This window comes from Triturus cristatus, chromosome 10, assembly GCF_964204655.1.
Source record: "Triturus cristatus chromosome 10, aTriCri1.1, whole genome shotgun sequence".
Classification (NCBI taxonomy): domain Eukaryota; kingdom Metazoa; phylum Chordata; class Amphibia; order Caudata; family Salamandridae; genus Triturus; species Triturus cristatus.
In genome coordinates this window covers 269,213,205-269,233,444 of record NC_140593.1, presented here as the reverse complement: position 1 = coordinate 269,233,444, position 20,240 = coordinate 269,213,205, and positions in this window count along the sequence as shown.

Below are 20,240 nucleotides of genomic sequence, written 5' to 3'. Positions count from 1 at the left end.
GTCCAGTTCTTTTGTGTACAGGAGATCGGGCAGGGGTTCGGTGTCCTCTTCTGCCCCCTCATCGGTGGCCAGTAGCAAACTCAGTTCTGTCCTTACGAAGTGGGGCTTGAGACGGTTTACGTGGAGGACCCGGAGGGGGTTCCGTGGGGATTGTACGTCGACCAGATACGTGACCTGGCTCTTCCGCTCGACCACCTTGAATGGGCCAGTCCACTTGTCTTGTAGGGCGCAGGGTCTCACCGGAGCCATGACCCAAACCTGCTGGCCCGGCTGGAACTCGACCAAGGTTGCGTTCTGGTCATACCAGCGCTTCATTTCTTCCTGGCTGGCCTCGAGGTTAGCCTCTGCAAGTTCCCTAAACTTCCTCGTCTGGTTGCGGAGCGCCAGGATGTAGCGGAACACATCTGGGGGTGTTCCCCGAGGGCTTGTCTCCCAGCCCTCCTTGACCAGGCTTAGGGGCCCCCGAACGGGATGTCCGTACAGCAGTTCGAAGGGGCTGAACCCCAGAGACTTTTGGGGAACCTCCCGGTACGCGAACAGGAGGCAAGGGAGGAGGACGTCCCATTTCCGGCGCAGGGGCTCTTCGAGGCCCAGGATCATTCCCTTTAGAGTTCGGTTGAAGCGTTCCACCAGGCCGTTGCCCTGGGGGTGGTAGGGGGTCGTGAATTTATAGGTGACTCCGCACTGCTGCCACAGGGACTTCATGTAGCGGGATATAAAGTTCGTGCCGCGATCACTCACAACCTCGCGGGGAAATCCGACCCGGGAGAAGATCCCCATGAGAGCCCGGCCCACCACGGGAGCCGTCACGGTGCGGAGGGGGATGGCCTCGGGGTAGCGGGTGGCATGGTCCACCAGGACGAGGATGAATCTGTGGCCCTGGGTGGTTTTCGGATCCAGGGGTCCCACGATGTCGATGCCGACCCGCTCGAACGGGGTACTTACAACGGGGAACGGTTGTAAGGGAGCTTTGCGTTTTCCGCCACTCTTCCCACTGCCCTGGCACGTGAGGCAGGACTTGCAGTGTGTTTCTACATTCGCTCGCATCTTGGGCCAATAGAAGTGGGTCACCAATCGCTGGTATGTCTTGTCCTGGCCTAAGTGTCCTGCCAAGGGTACATCGTGGGCCAGGCCCAGGAGGAGGCTCCGGAACCGCAGGGGTACCACCAGTACTCGTGCTGCGCCTAGCTCGGCGGACTTTTGCTCGCTGTAGAGGAGGCCATTGTCCCAATAGACCCAATGGGTTCCGGTTTGATCACCGGCGACCTGGGCTTCGGCTTGTTGTCTAAGTCCCTCGAGGGAGGGGCAAGTGGTCTGTTCCTGGCAGAACTCTTCGCGGGAGGGCCCCCCTTCGCAGGGCCACTGGGCCAACTCGGGCAGTTCTTCGGGTTCCATCGGGACCTCTAGGGCGGAAGGTTCCGGTCCTTCCCCTGGGTTAGTGTCTCCTACTTCCTCGGACGGAGGGTTGTCTGCTTCTGGTAGGGGGTCCCTGTTCTCGGGGAAAGTGTTCGGTAAGAGGGCTTCACCGCCCTTGGAGGGGGCCATTCGTGCGGTCATGGAGCGCGTGGTGGCGCAGACCCACTCCGGTAGGCCCATCATCTCTAGGTGGGCTCTTCGTTCCACCTGCCCCCACGGGGAATTTTCCAGGTCGTTGCCCAGGAGGCAGTCTACGGGCTGCGAGGTCCGGACCGCTACCTTTAGTTCTCCGGAGACCCCTCCCCACTCGAAGGGCACCAGGGCCATCTGGCAGAGGCTCTCAGAATTGTCGGAGGATACGACCGGACAGAGGGCCCCGGCTAGGATCTGGTCTTCGGCAATTAGGCTGCGGTGGACCGCGGTGACACTCGCCCCGGTGTCGCGAAGGCCCTCGACTCGGTGGCCGTTGATAGTCACCTGCTGTCGGTATTTCTCTGTGTTGGCGGGCAAGGGTGTCCCGGGGACCATTTCTCGATCCCCAAGGGAGACCAGGGCCATGGCCGCCGGTTCCCATTCCCCGGAGTCTTCCATTTCTTCCCCCAGAGCCACGGAGGCCATCTGCCGGGTCGTGGGGTTGGTCGTTGTGGTTCGCTGATACTGGGGACACTGGGGGTCATTGGCGAAGTGTCCGGGCTGCTGGCAGCGGAAGCAGGTGATCCTAGCTCGTGGACCTGGTCGTCCTGGGGCTCCGGTGCTGGCTGGAGACTGGGCCGAACCCGCCGTTGGTGGGCTGCTGGGGGGGCTGGTGGAGGACCCCCCGGCAAAGTCTCTTGGTCGGCCGTGGTTCCCTCCGCCCCTCTGGCGGGGGGGACCCTGACTGTTGCGGCCGTAGTCCCCCACGGGGCCCCGGGTGGCCCGGGTGTTCACCCAACGATCAGCCTCAGCGGCCAGCTTCCGAGGGTCGGTGAGTTTACTGTCTAGGAGATGCTGCCGCAGTTCTATAAAGCAATTGGCCGCTAAATGTTCCCAGGCGATCAGATCGAACAGTTCTTCGAAGGTGGAGACCTTGCTGCCCTTGATCCACCCGTCCAGAGCTCGGCTGTAAAAGTTCACGTATTCGACCCACGTGGTGCCCGGTATCTTTTTGCAATCTCGGAACCGTTGTCGGTACATTTCGGGGGTGAGTCCGTACCGGCCCACGAGGGCTTCCTTCATGTGGCTGTAGGAGTTCATGACCGCGGAGGGCAGATCGAGCAGGGTGTCTCTTCCTTCGCTTAAGAACCGGCCCCATAGGCCAGCCCCCCAATCCTTCTGCGGTACTCGGTGAGAGGTCATGGCGACTTCGTAGGCTTTAAACCACTGCTGGATATCATCGTTCTTATAATACTCCTTGACCACATCCTTGGGGATGTGGACTTTGGTTTCCCCGGCGGGAGCGGGCTGGGGATTCCCGGGCGGCTGTGACTTTTCGTGTCTAGCCCGCCACTCAATTTCCTTCAGGCCGCGTTCATGTTCTAGCTGGAGTTTCTTTTCGTCGTGCTCCCTTTGGAGTCTCTTCTCTTCGAGTTCCCCTTGTAGCCGTAACTGCTCGACGGCTAACTTCTTCTCTGCCAGTTTTATCTCTCCCTCGATTTTTAGTTTTGCGAGTTCCAGTTCGTGGTTGCGGCTTCTCTCTCAGTCCGCTAGTTCCTCGGCGGACAGGTTTCCCTCTGGCCCGTTGTTTCTCGCCGGGGTGCTTGTTCGTTCATGGGTAGAGTCTCCTTCCGTTTGGGTCGGGGGCGCCCCCGTCTCGACCCAGGCTTTCAGTACTTTCTGGTAGTCTTCCTTTGTGCTCAGTCCGGTGGTAGCGATGCCAAGGTCTTTGCAAAACTGTTTTAGTTCTCTATGTGTGTAATAGTCCAATTGATCTTCTCGGAACGGTGAGCTTATTTCGGTACCTGTGGCACCCAGGGAGGTTTCTCCTTCCATTTCTGTTTGGTAGTGCGTCAGTCGTTTACTGCACGCTCTCCTTCGGTGTCGGCTCGGATCCCGTCGTCTGCCACCAAATGTTGGAAAGGCGTCCGCCGGAAGGGGGGTTCGAGCACGTCTTGCCCACCCCTTTGACCCACCTCTCCCAAGTAAGCCGAACCAGGCGCGCACACCCTGAGCTGCACTGTGAACAGAGGGACACCACACGTATTCTTTGTAGGACGATAAGTTCTTTTATCGATGATTTCAGGGATCTTTATGACCCAAAAGGCAAATAGTACAACAGTGGCACAACGTACCACAATTCAGTCGTGGGGAATGGGGGTAGCGGGACAGTCTTTCAAGATAGTGTCTCTGCGAAATACCCTGCGGAAGCTCACAATCCTCGAGCTGGAGGGTGTCGTGTCTCTGGGCGAGCTCTTATCGAGTCGTCCTCAAGGGGAGCGCCGCGAGTCTCTCAGCAGGCACAGGTGGTCGGAGTTCAGGAGCCGCAATTCCGTCAGCAGGCTCAGATGGTCCAATGCTGGGGGCCGCGAGTCGCTCAGCAGGCCTAGATGGTTCAATGCTGGAGGCCGCGAGTCGCTCAGCCGGCCTAGATGGTTCAATGCTGGAGGCCGCGAGTCGCTCAGCAGGCCTAGGTGGTTCAGTGTTCGGGAGCCGCGACCTCGTCCGCAGGGCTCAGATGGTTCAATAGCAAGAGGCCGCGAGTCACTCAGCAGGCCCAGGTGACTTCAGCGTTCAGGAGCCGCGACAGCGTCAGCAGGCTCAGATGGTTCCAGGTCTTCTCTGTCCTTGTTCCTCCGGCACCCCTTGTTATACTCCGCTGGTTCTTTGAAGTCCGGAGTGCTCGCAGAGGGGGGGACTGGGGTGACGGAGGGGGATCGGCGGGATTTCCTGCCGCTCACTTCTTGGTCTTTTCAGGTGGGTCTGGGAGGGACCCCAGACGCTCGGTAGGGGAGGCGCCTGCTCCCCAGGGGCCTGGTGGCCGATTGAGTCCTCCCGGGGAAGGCGACCCGAGGTGTGACTGGGCTGGCGCCTCTGGGTCTGGCTCGAGGGTTCCCGCTCCCTCGGTTGGGCATGCGTGGTAGGGTGTTGAGTCTGTCAGGTCTCTGGCCGGCCCGTGGATCGGGGGTGGCTGGGGCGGCAGGAGTCGGGGATGTCGGGTCTTGAGGGTGGCTGCAGGTTGGCGGGATGATGGAGAGGGCCACGCCGTGAGGCCGGTCTCACAACATGCCACTCAATGCTACAAGCTTGCACACTCATACCCAGTGACTCACCATTATGAGAAGAAGTTGCGTATGAGCTGACTCCGGATATCATCCTCCTCCTCCTCCTCATCACTAGCCTCGTGAGCAAGCCCTTGATCCTCCATGGGTGGATGTTCCTGCTCATCCGGATCCAGGATGAGTGGCACTGCCTTCTCAACTTCCATGTTGTGCAGCATGCAGCACACGAGGAAGATTCGGCAGACCTTCTCCGGGGCATAAGGGAGGGACCCGCCTGTCTTGTCCAGGCACCGGAATCAGCTCTTCAGGAGGCCAAACGTCCTCTCAATCACTCGCCTGGTCTGCCCGTGTGCATTGTTGTACCTGTGATCTGCAGCTGTTCTTGGGTTGCGGAGAGGTGTCATTAGCCATGGCATGTTGGGATATCCAGAGTCCCCTACATGGAAAGATCATGTAAAAAAGTGGGTCAGGAGATGCCGTAAGAGCCAAAGATACCGCAACACACAGGATAAACAGAGTATACCCACCAACAAGACATGCTCGTTCATTGTGCAGCCGCAGCATCATTTGTGGCACCCTGCTACGCCTCATGATGTAGGCATCGTGTGCTGATCCTGGAAAACGTGCACAGACATGCGAAATCAGCATGTTAGCAAGACACACCACAAGGGCATTTATCAAGTGGTAATGTTTTCTATTGCGATAGGCTTGTTCCTGTGCCTGTGGTGGTACCAAAGCCACATGTGTACCATTAATGGATCCAATGACATGGGTCATCCCTCCCAGGGCATAGAAATCACCCTTGACATCTGTCAACTCCTCAGGAGTAGGAAATGTGATGAATTCATCAAGGTGCTCCAACATGGCTGCTAAAACATCACGCAGGACACGGCTGAACATTGTCTGTGACATGCCACCAACATCAGCTATGGTGAATTGAAACGTACCTGTGGCAAAAAAATGTAGGGCTGCCATTACCTTCATCTATGGGGTCAGCGCAGTAGGATACTTGTGTCGTGGTTGGAGGTGTGTTGCCAGCCTGTCGGTCAAGTCCTCAATCAACTGTTGAGTGAATCTCTAACGTCGGATGCAGGCACGTTCCCTCATGGCACCCAAGTCTGGCATTGGTCTTGGGACAGGCGATGCCCTGCAAGACATTGTTTGTAAGAATGAAGATTGAGAGTCTGCCAATATCAATGTCAATGAACATAGCACATGCTACACTGCTAATACACATCAGGTAACTATGGAGTCGGGTGTGTGCAATACATACAGGACACATATGCCAGCTTGCTGGCACTCCTACAAAAAGCCAGATACACCTGTTGATTGTCAAGTCTACATGACATACCCTGAAATGAGTTGGTGGCCAGTCTGAGTGAAGAGCCACAGATATCACCGGAGTGACACACAACCACATAGCTGCATTGGAAGGATGTCATCTCATCCACACAGCTGACTGAAAGGCACACGCACAGGTCACAAGGAATGTCAAATGTACATATCAAACACATTGCGATGAAGGGGTACACATGACAAGAGAAAAACACAGCCATTGAGACAACGCAGACATGTATGACTGGGAAAATATGAGTTCCGATGCACACAGACACTACAGCGGTGGGAATCCACATGTGGCATGGTGTGCGTAGATGTGTCCTATGCCCATCTCCACACAGACCCATGTTGGATGCACCAACAGCAGATGCAGTTGATGGAACACTGACATCAAGCTCATGGGAACACATGACACACACCTGACATAGTCACAAAGGGGCACGCAGATCGTGACAAGTCAGTTGATAGAGTGTCCCTGGCATCGGGATACAGGTGCGGGTGGTGATGACTGTGCCATCCCACTGATGCTGTGAATGACACAGTTGGACTACAGACACACGTGGCAAGTGTCAAGGTGATGTGTGCCACATAGTGCCCCATCACACATGACATGTGTCCACAGGTCATCACACATCAATTGTGCAACTAGATGAGATGACCTGTGCAATATCACTGGCTGCCACACCTAGGGCCTGCACATAACAGTATACAATGACAAGTACTTGATGGACATCCTTGTGCGACTCGTAGCCCGCCATTCCTGGCATGTGTGCGCCTGTATTACCATTGTAAGCATGTGAAATGCGTACCCGTAGGTGTCTAACGCACTGTACTACTAGTGCGTACCCATACGTGTGAACTAGTGCATACCCGTAGGTGTCTAATGCACTGTACTACTAGTGCGTACCTGTATGTGTGAACTAGTGCGTACCCGTAGGTGTCTAACGCACTGTACTACTACTGCGTACCCGTACGTGTGAACTAGTGCGTACCCGTACGTGTGAAACGCACCGTACACCCGCTATCATCGCGTGTGTACGCTTCGTTTCACCATTGTACTTGTGCCATAGGGGTACGTGTGAAGCGCACCGTACACCCGCTATCATCGCGTGTGAACGCTTTGTTTCACCATAGTCCTAGTGCCGTAGGGGTATGTGTGAAACGCACTGTACACCCGCTATCATCACGTGTGTATGCTTCGTTTCACCATTGTACTAGTGCCGTAGGGGTATGTGTGAAACGCACTGTACACCCGCTATCATCACGTGTGTATGCTTCGTTTCACCATTGTACTTGTGTCGTAGGGGTACGTGTGAAACACACCGTACACCCGCTATCATCGCGTGTGTATGCTTCGTTTCACCATTGTACTTGTGCCGTAGGGGTACGTGTGAAACGCACCGTACACCCGCTATCATCGTGTGTGTATGCTTTGTTTCACCACTGTACTTGTGCCATAGGGGTACGTGTGAAACGCACCGTACACCCGATATCATCGCATGTGTACGCTTCATTTCACCATTGTACTTGTGCCGTAGGGGTACGTGTCAAACGCACTGTACCTGTGTGTGGATTTCAAAATTACATAGGGGACCCATAAGGGACAAGTATTAGGCCCTAAACGCATGCTGGTTGTCATGGAGACAGAGTTTTCAGTTGAAAAGTGTTGATCATGTGTCCTGGAACAGTCAGTTGGCCACAAAATACAATGTTGCAAAATGGTTGTTGACTTGACATGATGCTCAAAATTTGAACGATGCAAATGCTGTCATTGGTGTATGTTTAAAGTCATTGGTGTATGTTTAAAGGGATTGGAGTAAATGTAGGATGCAAATGAGTCTGGCCAATCACTATGTACTCCTCTAAATGAATGCCCCTCCGCAAGACAGATATAAGACAGCCAGAACCCATGAGAGGGCACTTGCCTGCACAACTTTCCAGTCGACCACACTGCTGCTGTCTCTGCTTCCTCTGTACCATGTCACGTACTGTGGAGAGGGCCCAGCCATTCACCCATGAGGAGAATGAAGCCTTGCTGGATGTCCTCCTCCCACAGTACACCAAGCTGTATGGGAGACCAGGGGAGCAGGTGAGTGCTGAGTCAACTAACTTTGCCTATGCACCTGTTGTGTGACTGTCAATATTGTGTCCAGGTGGGACAGACATGCAATGTTGTTTAGAGTGGGTCCCAGGGGGGGGACATGCTGATGTCTCTCATGCAGAGCATGATGTAGTTCCTGTGTGCACTCCTCACTTGCATTGTGCTTACTGTGACTTTCACTGCATAGTGCATGACACTTTCAGCCTGGCAAATCCTTGGTGGCTTTTCTTCCTATTGTCCTGAGGTGATTCAGTGGTCCCCCCGGTGTGACAGGTGACTGTACCCACAGATGTGTATGAGTTGAGTGGCCCTGTGGTGAGAGTGTCCAAATGATGTGTACGACCTCATGAACAGTGATGTGTGTGAATGTTCCTTGTCATGTGGGTGAGTGTCTATGTGAAGTGTTGCACCACAGCTGCATGGAGGAGGCAACAGATCACCCCATCTGATGTGACAAGTAAGCCGTGCTGTGTGTCTGACTTGCAGAGCTAGCATGACACCTGTGACCCCACTGGCAAGTGGCACATGTGCAGAGTGAGGGTTGTATCCGCTGTTGTCAATGACAGGCGAGTGATCTGTGCTTGGGTGTGTCTGTCTAGTATGCTGATGGTGCGTCGGTGGAGTGGGTCAGCCCTTCAGCCTGCTGTTGCATGTGCTGCACAGTGTGTGGCATGATCAGTGAGTGTGTCGCACCCCTCATGCCAACCTGTTGACTTTCAATGCCATGTAGTGCATTGGGGCTTGCACACAGGCCAATTTCTTATTGTGTATGATGTAATTCCTGTCTGCATCCTATACCCTGTTCAACATTTCAATGATGTACAAATGTGTGTCTCTGGGACATGGAGCAGGTGTATTGATGTTGTGTCACTTTGTCATTCTGACAGGTAACTGCCTACGAGAAGGGCGTGATCTGGAAGGACATCATCAGGGCCGTGAGATCTGAGGGGGAGCATAGTCGGCAGCTGCCACAGGTCCGCAAGAGGTGGCAGGACATCCGGTGCTGGACCCAGCGGATCTCCTGGGTCCAGCTGGGGCTCGACAGTCCTCGCCCCCACGGCAGCCGCCGACGCCTGACCCCCCACATGAAACGTGTCCTGGCGGTGGTATTCCCTGAGCTCAATAGGCAGTTACAGGAGAGACTGCAGCAAGGAGGGGTTAGGTACATGGCTGTTTGTCGTGTTATATGTCGCAAGCTTTTGGAAGTGCTCTGTAGCCTGGATACACTCCCAGAGTTAATATGTGCAGTGCATTTTCTGTTCCCCAATGTCACCTGGTGCTATTTTTTATCCCTTCCCCTCCTTGACATGTGTCCCCTGGTCTGTGTGTAATCACATTTGCACATGGTCATCTTGGGTGCCAGTAAATCTAAGTGCACATTGCTTTCGGCATCATGTGGGAGGGTGGTCTGTGACTTGTGTTGGTACCTTGCCTGTGCCATGACCTGTTCACTATGTTGGGGTCCATATTTGTTGGCACTGATGATGATTCTCAACATAGAAGTGTGAGCTTTCAACTGAACACCCTTGCAGCATGCATGACCAATGTTGTGGCCTCAGACATGATGTGCATGAGTGTGAGATATGCATATTGCCATGACGGTTGAACATGGTACAGTCAGCTCATTCCAGGACCACGGAGCAGTGTGCCCACTACAGTCCCCTGAGACACCCTGGCCTACTAATCATGTGTGTCATCCAACACTGTGCACATTCTCTGTGTGTTCAGCATAGGTCTGCCTCTGTGGCATTGTTCCCTGGCCTAGTTAGTATTTTGCAAATGTGTGCTACATGTGTCCACTGGACAGAGATACACCATTTTGCTTGTACATACTCACACTGGGCAGTGCCTGTGTGGCTATTCAGAACAATCTGTTGATGGTTGTTTGTCACAAATATGTGTTGCCAGCCCCACGAGGTGATGTTGTGTAAATGAAGATATTTTTCCTGCACAGTTATTGTAACCCTGAATGAGAGGTGTCACTTATTGATCTGTATCAATCACATTGACTCAGGCATGGGATGGGGTGTGCGGGAGAGGCATACATTTGCAACCCTGATTTTTCATTGCCAGGTCTGACTTGTGTGTGAGACTTGGCTGTACAAAGAATCACCGTGCAGTGCCCCTGTGATGCTGGCCAGTGCTTAATTTACCTGCTTTGCAGCCTGTGTCAGTTTTTTAAAAACATGATTCCTGCTCATACATTTTGAGCACCTGTGTGTAGTTCATATGCAACGCTGTTTGGACTTTGTGTGCTGACATCTATGTGTACATTCTGGCTTGCCATGAGGGTGTCCCCACAGTACAGCTAGGCTTTTTTTCTACCCAATTGCAGGCCCATTAGCTTATGCATTGTCCTGGGTGTGGACATGTGTGCCACTCAAGATGACAGGCAGTAGGTCATATGTGTAGCCAACTGTGTAATAAGGTGACGGATGGCCATGTGACAACTGACATAATTCCAGTTGTTACTCTTAAAATATTGTACCTTGGCACTCACAGCACTTGTCAACAGTTCTTCATGTTTTAAATGTGGAAATTTGATGATTTGTGTTAAGAACACTGATGTGCCTGCATGAAAAAAGTCGCCCAAGGAAGTGCACACCAAACGACATTTCCACTTTCATGGAACACACTGGCACATTTTCTAAGAACCCACTGTTAGAATTAAATGGTGTTGCAGATTCTCCATATACATGTTCCCACAGTGCTAATGATTTTGTGAGACTCCTTTGTTGTTGGTGATACAAACTGACGAGTCTCAAGACATCAAGACCTCCGTGGGCCCATGTATATGTACTTTCTGCAACACCATTAATTTCTAACAGTGGCTTCTTAGAAAAGGTGGCAGCTTCTTCAATGACAGTGTAAATGTACTTTTGTGTGCACTGCCTTGTGTGACATATTTTATGCAGGCACATGAGTGTTCTTTTCACGAAATGGCGAATTGGCACATTCAAAACATGTCGATTGTGTAAAGTATTGTGAGTCCCAAGGTAGCAACATTTTTTAGGTCTCGTCTGAGACAGCGCTTTAGCGCTGTTCTGGCGAGACTTATAGTAAGCACTTTTGGAAGTGCAAACAGTGCTTTCCAGGCCTCCAAATACAGTGCATGTGCCCTGGGCGCGCGCACCATTTGGCAGCCTGAAAAGCACTGCCTGATCACTTGCTTTGATGTCCTCAGTGAGCCGCGGGGCCACTGAGGACATCAAAGTGCACACCATTTGCCACCCCTTGTTTTTTCCTTTGATCCCTATCTTTCCCTTCCTCAATCTCACCCTCTCCCTGCCTTTTACAACTGCGGCCCGCACCCACTCCCCCCTCCCACTCCCTCCTCGTCAGCTTCAGTGCGCTCTTGTTCTGTGCCACCCGTTTTTTTTCCTCGTTTTTTGTGCCTTTCTGCCCTCTGTTCCACTCGTTTTCCCTCTTTTTGTGCCTTTCTGTCCTCTGTTACACTCGTTTTCCCTCTTTTTTTGTTCCTTTCTGCCCTCTGCTCCTCTCGTTTTTGTGCCCTTCTGCCCTCTGTTCCACTCGTTTTTGTGCCCTTCTGCCCTCTGTTCCACTCGTTTTTTGTGTGCCTTTCTGCCCTCTGCTCCTCTCGTCTTTTGTGCCCTTCTGCGCCACTCTTTTTTGTGCCTTTCTGCCCTCTGTGCCACTCGTTTTCCACTCTTTTTTGTGCCTTTCTGTCCTCTGTTCCACTCGTTTCCCTCTTTTTTTTTGTGCCTTTCTGCCCTCTGTTCCACTCGTTTTTTTGTGCCCTTCTGCCCTCTGTGCCACTCGTTTTTCGTGCCTTTCTGCCCTCTGTTCCTTTCGTTTTTCTGTACCGGCTTGTTACCCAGGAGTCTGTGTAAGGCGCGCGCCTACAGACCGGTCCCTTAAGGTGACTGGCCACCACGTCATCAGAGACTTTATGTTCCTGTCTTGTCCTTAAGTAGACGACAAAGTATTGTGGGAGTTGTAGTTCTGGTTTAACTCAAATTGAACAATTTAGCTGCGGATCTAGATGAAGGAATACGGTGACCTTGCTTGCTGGGACTACATTCCTCTGCACGTCTAGTACACACTAGGAAACTGTCCCCCGACTTCCCAAGAAAAGGCCTCAGAGAGGACATGTGGTCATAGGACAGCCTTCATGGCCTGTGCCTGGCCTCCGAAGCTGGACCCTTCGAAGCACTGAGCCAGGGCCAGGGTTGGGGCGCAGAGGGGCTCTGCTCGCTTATACTCCCCCGGAGTGTTTATTCACTTTCAGAATGAATCCTCCATATCTGTAGTGTCACGTGAGGCAGGATCATGGGATTCTGTGGGTGCTCAGCCCTGTGGATCACCCCCCCCCCCCCCCCGGAAACGTTAATCCTTGAAGCCCGGGATGTCAGGGTGGTGTCTAACTGGCTGGCTTTGAGGCGCTGCCAGAAAGACACGTTGGCGCTAGCTGGAGAGTTGTGCCTGGCTCCAAGGTCCACCTGTAGTGCCACTTAGTGGGAACTTGAACCAGGCGCTAAGCAGCGGTCGGATACTGGTGCGAGCTGGCGATATGTGCCAGGCTCTCTCGTGACCCGCACCTGATGGCACCCCGGCATCTGCCCCTGGCAGTGATTCACGTAGCTCCATCACTATAAAGTTATTTCGAAAAATTGATCCCTTAAAACTTACAGTCTATAAAACAATCATCAGATCACAACATTTCAAGATTGTTGGAACGGGACGTCACGAAAAGATTTATAAGGGGGACGAACCCTTAGTAAACAGGAATTGGCCTGTCAACCAATCAAGAGACTGCAATAACAAGCGGCACTGAAAGCGATCGCTATTGTAAAATGTATGGGTGCGTCTGTAGCATAACTAGTGCTCATGTAAAGCGCTCTGATACCTCCGGGTCGAGTTCGCGCTATATAAAACTCCACCCAAAAAAAACAAGCATTTGCAATGCAATAGGTCTCGCATTGACGTGAGTTTGAGCTATTGACATTGCAAATAACAATGCCTTTTAGTTTTGTTTTCTTTTTATAAACATAAATAAAAGGCATTGTTATTTACAATGCCAGTGGCATAAACTTGCGTAACTGCGAGACCTATTGCATTGCAAATGCTTGTTCTTTTTGTGTTCCAAAGTACTTACAGGTCTCTGAGTGTGGTGACACCTTGAGTATTGAGGTGTGTCAGTTTACATTGGGTGCACCACTACTGTTTCTTTCAGGTTAAACAAGAGGTGACATGACTTCATTGTATTGTTGTGCTCACCGGTTCACAGACACTAGCTTCTCAGTGTATTTCTCATTCAAGTTGTGGACTTTTGTGTTCTTTATTTCCTGGTGTCCAAGTGGCATAGTGGGGTCTACCAACTGGGCAGTACAGGGCTCACATATGTGCGGAGTTATATAGCTGTTACTCATGATGCATTGCCTGATATGCACTGTGACCAATTGTTCTTGTGCTCATGTGTCAGATGTATACAGGTGACTGATGCATTTCGGTTTCTTCTCCTTGCCCACAGCATCATCATCTGCAACCAAGGGAGACACCTGCAGGGACCTGGAGAAGGGACCCAGCGACAGTGCCGCCAGTGCTGGGGAGTCAGAAGGAGCCAGTGGGACGGAGGGCGAGGGGAGTCAGTCGGAGGACCTGTCTAGAGCCGAGAGCAGCTACGATGCCGACGGGTCCGAGGCTGACCTCCCTGAGTAGGCGGAGGCTGCAACACCAACTGGCAGCATCCCCACATCTGTCCCCACCTCCTCCATTACCATTTCCACCCTCCCAGTTGCTCCCGTCCCTTCTGTCCGTGCAGAGTCCCCCCATGTCTCCTTGGGCCCAGGCACCGCACCCCCTGCCCCTGTCACCCCTGCTGCCCTCAGTGAAGAGTCTGTGGACATACTGCGGCAGTTGCAGGTTGGGCAGGCATCGGTGCTGACTGTCCTCCATGGACACACTAAACTGCTCACACAGATGGTGTCGTTCATGGAGAGCATGTCAGCAATGATGTCTGACCAATGCAGGTTTCTGAGGTCCATGGACTCTTCCCTGACAGCAGCAGTTTCTCTCCTGCAGCGCTCCGTCCCCCCCACCCCGGACCCATCCACACTGCCCTCTCCCATGCCTGCCCAACGCACACCCAGACAGTCACGGGCACGCACCCCACCAGACACATCCAGCACACCCCCAAGTAAGTCACATCGCACACCTCCTAGCAAGCACACTCACGGGGATGTAGGCACACCCACAGGGGCTGGGGGCAGACAACATACACGCAGCCACAGTCGCAGTCCGCAGTCCTCACAACCCTGTTCCTCCAAAACCACTCCCCCTAGCTCCCCTGCCAAACTCTCACCTAAGGAGACCTATATGGTTGAGCTGGGCCTCGCCCCCACTGAGCCACCACCCCACAAGTGGGCGAGGAAGTCCCCGGGCATGGGAGTTGAGTCCCCCAACATGTCCACTCCCTCCCCCAAGAGCGCTGCACCCCATCTCTCGCCCACCACACCCTTCGTTGGCCCTGGGGTATCTTCAGGTGCAGGGGTTAGGATGGCGGCCCTAGCAGCAGTGTGCAGTGCCGAGCTCACCTCCACCTTTGGCGCTGCCCCACCCCCTGTGGTGGAGACATCCACCCCTGCACCCACCACACCTCCCCCTCCCCCTAATGTCCCTGCGGTGCCTGGTCCTGCCACAGATGCGGCCCCCCCGGTCGACAAACCTTGAGGTTCCTTAGTGCAGGCAAGGTAGGGGTGGACGCGATCCCCTACGTCCACCCTTGGACTTGAGAAATGGACTGGCCATTGGCCTTTGTACATAGTATCTTTTGAATGTATTTATTTTTGGTGCTGAATAAAGCCTTTTTTGGTGGTCTGGTAATGTGTTAGGGTTCTGAGAAATGTTTTTGTATGATGGTCATGAGGTGGACCATGGTATCTGTGTGCCATCACAATGTCTCTGCAAAGAATCATTGGTAGTGTGTGTTCATTTAGTTTGGAGACATTGTCCGAAGGAGTGTTCCTTCCTCTGTGGCACCTGACATCTTCCCTGCAAACAGTTGCACAATTGTTGTGCTGACCTGTGTCCACATTTCCTTTGTTGGTGACGGATCCCTCCAACAATGGCCATGCCTGCTCACCAATGTCTCCTGCTGCATCGTCTGTGCCATCCTTGCTAGTCACTGTACTTGTGTTTTGGGTATGTAGGAATGCCTTCAGGGACAAATTGGCCTTTTTCAGCACTATGCATTTGTGTAATCACGGCCTACCACACAAATGGCACTTGTTATGCAGGGTATTTGGGCACCTGACTCACAATTGTGGGCATTGTATCTGGTGGAATTGAACCCTATTCCTTCCATGAGAGACAACATCTTGGTGACTGGACCAGCACCTGTACATTCCTAACACTCCTGGGATGTGCGTGACAGTGTGCGTTCACTATGGCTATCTTAGTTTTGTATGCAGTTACATGACTATACAGTCTGTTGACATGAAATCAGGGTGTGTATTGTGCTGCATCCGCCATGGGTGGGTATGCATGTGTTATATGTCCTCACACCCACATGTGGTGTGTCATGCAGTGTGTGACAGACATCCATCGTCCTGGGAGTGGGACCCTGCTGTCAGTGATGTGTTGTAATAGCACTAAAATCATAGTGCAAAGTTAGGGATGCGTCCATACCACCATGTAGGTGTGGTCATCTGATGATGATGTACACCCCCCCATATCTCTGTCCACTGCTGGGAGTCCTCTGCACCCACCCCTCATAGGTCTGGACACTGCTGGGAGTCATATGCACCCACCCCTCATATCTCTGTCTACTGCTGGGAGTCATATGCACCCACCCCTCATATCTCTGACCACTGCTGGTAGTCATATGCACCCACCCTTCATATTTCTGGACACTGCTGGTAGTCATATGCACCCACCCATCATATGTCTGGACACTGCTGGGAGTCATATGCACCCACCCCTCATATTGCAGGCCACTGCTGGTAGTCATATGCACCCACCCCTCATATATCTGTCCACTGCTGGGAGTCATATGCACCCAACCCTCATATCTCTGACCACTGCTGGGAGTCATATGCACCCACCCCTCATATCTCTGACCACTGCTGGTAGTCATATGCACCCACCCCTCATATGTCTGGACACTGCTAGGAGTCATGTGCACCCAACCCTCATATTGCAGGCCACTGCTGGGAGTCATCTGTCACCCACCCCTCATATGGCTGGACACTGCTGGGAGTCATATGCACCCACCCCTCATGTCTCTGTCCACTGCTGGGAGTCATATGCACCCACCCCTCATATGTCTGGACACTGCTGGGAGTCATATGCACCCACCCCTCATATAGCTGACCACTGCTGGGAGTCATATGCACCCACCTCTCATATCTCTGACCACTGCTGGTAGTCATATGCACCCACCCCTCATATGTCTGGACATTGCTAGGAGTCATGTGCACCCACCCCTCATATTGCATGCCACTGCTGGGAGTCCTCTGTCACCCATCCCTCATATGTCTGGACACTGCTAGGAGTCATATGCACCCACCCCTCATATTGCAGGCCACTGCTGGTAGTCATATGCACCCACCCCTCATATCTCTGTCCACTGCTGGGAGTCATATGCACCCACCCCTCATATCTCTGTCCACTGCTGGGAGTCATATGCACCCACCCCTCATACATCTGGACACTGCTAGGAGTCATATGCACCCACCCCTCATATTGCAGGTCACTGCTGGTAGTCATATCCACCCACCCCTTATATCTCTGTCTACTGCTGGGAGTCATATGCACCCACCCCTCATATTTCTGGACACTGCTGGGAGTCATATGCACCCACCCCTCATATTTCTGGACACTGCTGGGAGTCATATGCACCCACCCCTCATATGTCTGGACACTGCTGGGAGTCATATGCACCCACCCCTCATATTGCAGGCCACTGCTGGTAGTCATATGCACCCACCCCTCATATCTCTGTCCACTGCTGGGAGTCATATGCACCCACCCCTCATATCTCTGACCACTGCTGGGAGTCATATGCACTCACCCCTCATATCTCTGACCACTGCTGGTAGTCATATGCACCAACCCCTCATATGTCTGGACACTGCTAGGAGTCATGTGCACCCACCCCTCATATTGCAGGCCACTGCTAGGAGTCATATGCACCCACCCCTCATATTGCAGGCCACTGCTGGGAGTCCTCTGCACCCACCCACGCACCCATCTTGGAGCAGTACACTGCTGGCCTGGACCTACACACACACCAATATGAAGGTAACATGCTGGGCCAGTCCTCTAAGCCCACATTCCTGGAGTGTGTACGCCTCGAATCCCAAATGTACTGGTGCCGTAACGGGGTAAGTGTGACACGCACCGTACCCACGCATTCATTGCGTGTGTACGGTCCGTATCACTGTTCTAATTGTGCCGTAGGGGTACGTGCGGTACGCACCGTACCCACGCATTCATTGCGTGTGTACGGTCCGTATCACAGTTCTACTGTGCTGTATGGGTACGTGTGGTACGCACCGTACCCACGCATTCATTGCGTGTGTTGGGTCCGTATCACTGTTCTAATGGTGTCGTAGGGGTACGTGTGGTATGCACCGTACCCACGCATTCATTGCATGTGTACGGTCCGTATCACAGTTCTACTGTGCCGTAGGGGTACGTGTGGTATGCACCGTACCCGTACCCACGCATTCATTGCGTGTGTACGGTCCGTATCACAGTTCTACTGTGCCGTAGAGGTACGTGTGGTACGCACCGTATCCATGCATTCATTGCGTGTGTACGGTCCGTATCACTGTTCTAATGGTGTCGTAGGGGTACGTGTGGGACGCAGCGTACACACGCATTCATTGCATGTGTACGGTCCATATCACTGTTCTAATGGTGCCGTAGGGGTACATGTGACACGCACCGTACCCACGCATTCATTGTGTGTGTACGGTCCGTATCACAGTTCTACTGTGCCATAGGGGTACGTGTGGCACGCACCGTACCCACACATTCATTGCATGTGTACGGTCCGTATCACAGTTCTACTGTGCCGTAGGGGTACGTATGGTACGCACCGTACCCACGCATTCATTGCGTGTGTACGGTCCGTATGACTGTTCTACTGGTGCCGTAGGGGTACGTGTGCAACGCACCGTACAAGTCCACTTCTGTTGTTGCGGTACGCAGGGGTTGCTGGCCATGCCCGCCCAAGTGACCAGACCCTGGTGGTAATGTATGGCCTCCATATTATAGGTTTGGCTTTGAGTATGGGGTTTGTTTCCTGCTCCTCACCCCCACCCTGGCCCCTGGGTGTTGGTCACTTCTGCAGCGTGTGCGTCGGGTGTGGTGCACCAGGTCGTAGGCCAAGAGGACCGGGACGACACGTACGACGGGGTTCATGACGTGTACGTCGCGTACCGGGGCTCCGTTGCGTAGCGGTTCGCGTCAGACACTGCTTTTCCGGCTTTGTTTGACTCCCGTAAAAAGAAGAGCCGTACGGAGTGACGTAGGGACGAATCGTACTTACTGGGCTGGAAACCGCTGCCTGAATACATCCAGACGTCGCGTACAAGCTGTTCCGGATCAGAATCGTAGTTTTTTTTGCCCCGTACGGGCTTTTTTATGAAACGTACGGAAATAGGCTTTCTGTACGAATCGTACTTCCTAGGTTGTACGGAAAGTTTACCGGGTACGAGTCGTACGGGGTATACGCTCCGTACAACTATTCGTACAGCCTTTTTCCATGATTAGAATCGGCCCCTAAATATCATATTATAAGAAAACAAAATATATAATATTTAATATATATTAAAATGTATGTTTGTTTCATGTACTCACCTTCAAAATATAGAATTCAAATAAGACTATTGTAAATGTGGAATCAATATAACAATGTTATATGAAAAAGTATATGATACAAAATATATTTGTAATTATTTTTACATTATTTAACATGTTAAATATTATTTTCTTAATAATAATATTTGATATACTAAATAAACATTTGTACAAAATATACATTTGTAAAATACATATTATACAATTTTACAACAAAAATACAATTATATAAAATGTATTGAAAAAATGCAAAAAAGAAATGTACTAAAATGTGTACTTTTTCTCATAAAAATTACAAAAAATAACAATCAAAGTGTTTATAAATAAAGAACTAAAAATGTATTTACTATTACATGACTATACTTCAGAAAATGTACAACTTTTCAAAACTGTTAAAAAAATATGTGTGTAAAAATATATTTAAAATTTTGCAAATGTACATGAAAAATATATGTTAAAAATATATTAAACTTTATAATAAATTCTGAATAATATCAACGTTTCTGAATCATGTTTTTAATATTGTCAAAAATTGCATAACAAAACTAAATAAAAACAATTCAATTGTGAACAAAAAACACTTTTGCAATTAAAAACGTTAACAATAAAAACTAACATACGTGTTCTCTTTTATTTGAATGTACATATAAACTCTTAAAAAAATTACATAATAAACAATAAAAATGTAATATTCCTAACTCCAAAACCAACTAAACTCAGGGAAAATGCTAGATAATAAACCATAATAAATTACTATTCCAACTCCAAAATCAACTTAACTCAGGGAAAGTGCAGGATCATAAACCCTAAAAAAATTACTATTCCAACTCCAAAACCAACTAAACTCAGGGAACATGCTGGATAATAAACCATAATAAATTACTATTCCAACGTTAAAACCAACTAAACTCAGGGAAAATGCTGGATAATAAACCATAATATATTACTATTCCAACTCCAAAACCAACTAAACTCAGGGAATGTGCTGGATAATAAACCAAAATAAATGACTATTCCAACTCCAAAACCAACTAAACTCAGGGAAAATGCTGGATAATAAACCTCAAAAAATTACTATTCCAACTTCAAAACCAACAAAACTCAGGGAAAGTGCTGAATAATAAACCATAATAAATTACTATTCCAACTCCAAAACCAACTAAACTCAGGGAACATGCTGGATAATAAACCATAATAAATTACCATTCCAACTTCATAACCAACTGCACTCAGGAAAAGTGCTGGATAATAAACCATAATATATTACTATTCCAACTCCCAAACCAACTAAACTCAGGGAAAGTGCTGGATAATAAACCCCCAAAAATTACTATTCCACTCCAAAACCAACTAAACTCAGGGAA